Source organism: Gossypium arboreum, chromosome 4 (genome assembly GCF_025698485.1).
Source record: "Gossypium arboreum isolate Shixiya-1 chromosome 4, ASM2569848v2, whole genome shotgun sequence".
NCBI classification, from domain to species: domain Eukaryota; kingdom Viridiplantae; phylum Streptophyta; class Magnoliopsida; order Malvales; family Malvaceae; genus Gossypium; species Gossypium arboreum.
The window spans coordinates 108,295,532-108,299,342 of NC_069073.1; the positions used below are offsets into that span (position 1 = coordinate 108,295,532).

Sequence of the window (3,811 nt, forward strand, 5' to 3'; positions counted from 1 at the left end):
CGACTTTTCATTCGCAGTCCAATGGTCAGTCAGAGGGGGTCATTAAAATTTTAGATGATATGCTAAAAAGTTGTAAGATAGATTTTCAAGGTATTTGGGAGGAGCATCTACTGATGGCGAAGTTCGCCTATAATAATAGCTTCTAGTCCAGTATCCAAATGCCACCTTACGAGGCTCTTTATGGTCGTAAGTGTCACTTGCCTTTATGTTGTACTGAGTTGAGTGAGAAAAAGTTTTGGGCCCAGAATTGGTTTTGAATATTGAAGATAAAATTTGGTTAATTCGAGACAGATTAATGGTGACTTCGAATAGACAGAATTTGTATATTGATTTAAAGCGCATAGACATTAAATTCAGTGTAGGAGATTGGGTTTTTCTTAAGGTTTCTCCATGGAAGAAGGTTTTGAGATTCGGTTAGAAAAGCAAGTTGAGCCCTAGATTTGTTGGACCTTATTGGTTGCTTAAGAGGGTTGGTCCTATTGCAAATCAACTTGAATTGTTTACTAAGTTGGATCGCATTCACGATGTGTTCTATGTTTCGATGTTGAGACTATATCGATTTGATCCCTCCCATATTGTTTAAGTTAAGGAGATTGAGGTTAGACCATGAGGTTATGGATTTGAGGAGGAAGCAAATTCCTTTGGTTAAAGTTATTTGGAGGAATCGTGGCTTTGAATAGGCTACTTTGGAGCCAAAGGACTCAATTCAGCTTCAATATCCTCACCTATTTGAATTACGTAAATTTTGAGCCTGAAATTTCTTTAAGAGGGAAGAGTTATAACATCCCAAACTTTTTCTTAAAAGAATGTAGAATTCTTTCAAAGATGAGTAAGTGACCCAGTGGTTAAAAGAAAAATGAGTAATCAGTGCAAATAGATCAAGGTCTTGAGTTTGAATCCTTTTCCTTATAAAATAGCTTAATTTTGAAAATTTTCTCCTTCCGCCTATTTTTGTGCTACCCATACCTTATAACCTAGGTATAAATATCACTATTCATCCTATAGTCATTAATTTCCAACCCTAGTTGCCTCATCCAACTTCTCTCTTCTCTTCCTCTTCAATTTTTCTTCTCTTCTCCTTCACTTTGCCGCTGCCCAAAACCCCTTTTTTGTCACCCATCTTTTCTTCATTAGCAGTGGACTTTTGTACCATTTTCCTTCTCTTCATTGCTATATTATTCCCTTAATTTTCCAGTCTTAAATATGATATTTTTATCACTTGAAAGAATACCTCCATAGTTGCCACAAGGTTCTCCATTGTCGACCCTTAGATATGTCTCAAGTAAGTGTCTTATTCTTCCATTTTTCTTCTTAATTTTTTAGTATAAAAACTCAACATTCTAGATTTGGAATTTTGGTGTTGATTACTGATGTAAATGGTCATTTTTCAGCCTTTAAAACACTCCTTTTGAGTTGCCCAAAGTTGTCCCCACAATTGTCACCGTTGGTGGTGGTTGTGGCCCAAAAATCTTTCCTTTTTGTGACTATCGATTTGAGTTTTATTTAGTAAAGTATGCTGCTGTTCCAGCCTTGATTTTTTTTCAAGCTTAAAACAGTCCCTTATCATCCTTTAAACAAATATTTTTGGTGTTTCTCAAAATAGTCCCTTCGTAGCCAATTTTGTTGATGTGTTGCTCCTAGATCTACCATTAGGGGCTGCCGATTTTTATTATTTTTACCACTTATTTCCAGCAAGATTTTAATCTAATAAACCACTTCCTAATCAGCCTTTAATCATGTATGATTTATGAAAATTCAATCTTAATCGTTCGGCAACTCAGATATGACGAATTGGGAAGCGTAAGTACGATTGTTTGTAGGTTATTGGGTAGTATCGGTTCTGTTGTTAAGGGCTTTTTGGCTGGATGAATTGGGGTTAACTGTTGGTGTTTTAGCTATTTATTTTTAGTATTTTATTGTGTTAGGCGCTAATTTAAAAACCCCGAATCAGCAATGAAGCCGTTAGTCATTCACACGCACACTACACGAATTTAAGGTTTTAGGGACGTTTTTTCCACAACCAATCAGTAAGTTTTTTCCATTTGTTTCTTGAGAAAAATTAAAAAAAGTCAAGCGTTTTATTTCATTTTGTATATTAGGCTTTCAGAAATTTCAGGGTCAAAGGATAACAATTTTAGGAGGTATTTTCACTACACGGAATGTTCAGATCGATTAAGTTATACTTGTTTGGGGACTTCATGAATTCTGGGCTTTCGATAATGTGTTTAATTTTCAGAAAAGTTACGATGGAGACAATTTGTTACTTGTATGCCTAAGCTTAGCTTTGTGCTTGAAATTTTAATGCTTTATATGCCTAAAACCTTTGTATATGATTTGGTGAATCAACGGATCGGATGGACCAACTATGACTGTAAGTGTCAAAATGAACTTTCATATTATACATTAGAATAGATTTATCCACTAATCTCCAGTTTAACAACCTCCTAAATCCTGTAAAACGACTTTTCCACCATCACGTTGTTAAAAGGACATATTCAATAGAAGCGGAAGATGTTAAAATTACAGGTTTCAAAGGTTTACTGTGATTGACTGTAGTGTAAATTACATTCATACATGTTCTTTTTTTACGGTAAATTTATTTTATACTAGCGTTCTTGCATTTGTTACTTTAAGCCCTTCTTTTTTTCTTTTAATTTTGTGTCAATTTGTTATACAGTTAAACTATGCTATATAAAATCTAATCGTCATTTAATAATTAAATAAACAAATTTAGTAACAAAATGACCTAATTGATATAAAATTTAATCTTTGTCTTATTATTTATTTGTTTAATTAATCTTTGCTCAGCCATAGTTCCTATTATTGAATAAGAGATAAACACAGTACATGAGTTGTACCAATAAGCTATGAATTTAATTATAAATTTCAAGTGAAATTCAATAAATATTACAAACATAACTCTCTTAAATTCATCGATTTTTCTAATAACAACTTAACATATAAATATGATTTTCTACTTTCAAATGTTATATATTTTTAACTAGTGTACAATTTATTAATTTCTTAATATAATACTTTTCCTTAAACAACCATAGATCGTTATCTTGTCAATAGATGTATTATCTCAACTTTATGGCTTAAATATGTTTTGTCTTATACCATTTCCTTACAATCAAAATATTAACCCAACTTTATGGAAAAAACTAGCTTCCTCTCCTTTTTAAGTTTGTACCGCTGTTTGCAATTTTGAATTATTTATTTATAAATTTTGATTAATTTAATTATATGTTTAAGGTGAAATTCCTTTCGTTATGGAAAATTTACTTCTCTCCAAACATTTTCTCTTATTGATAACAAGTTAACAAGTATAATTTCATCTTTCTTATCTTTTCTTTTTCTATTAAATTTATGCATTACATAGTTAAAATTAAAGTTATCTCAAATTTACATTGAAAAATAATTGTAGTAATTTCCTTTTAATAGATCAAAATCTTAGAGTCTTTCTTATGCATCTAGAAAATGCAAGATGTTGTAAAGTAAATTAATCTATCATTTTATTGCACTGCAGCAAAATTGACTTTTAGCGGCGTTTTTACAAGCGCCGCAAAAAATGCCGTTATAAATGGCGCCACTAAAATTTGTGGCGTTTATTTAAAAAACGTCGCTAAAGGTCATGACCTTTAGCGGCGCTTTCCCCACAAATGCCGCTAAAGGTCTTTACCCACAAATGCCGCTAAAGGTCATGACCTTTAGCGGCGCTTTTCCCAAAAACGCCGCTAAAGGTTTTAAAAAAAATAAAATATTATAAAAGTCATGAAAAATATAAAAATTTAAAATTCATTATCAAAAT

General features: G+C 32.0%; 1 long non-coding RNA gene across 1 annotated transcript; it reads left to right on the forward strand.

The window, feature by feature from the left end:
- Positions 1–882: 882 nt before the first annotated feature.
- On the forward strand, positions 883–2,633 carry LOC128291787 (uncharacterized). Its single transcript, XR_008281678.1, has 2 exons — positions 883–1,282; positions 1,926–2,633. It is a non-coding gene; the product is annotated as an uncharacterized LOC128291787 (long non-coding RNA).
- The last annotated feature ends 1,178 nt before the right edge of the window (positions 2,634–3,811 follow it).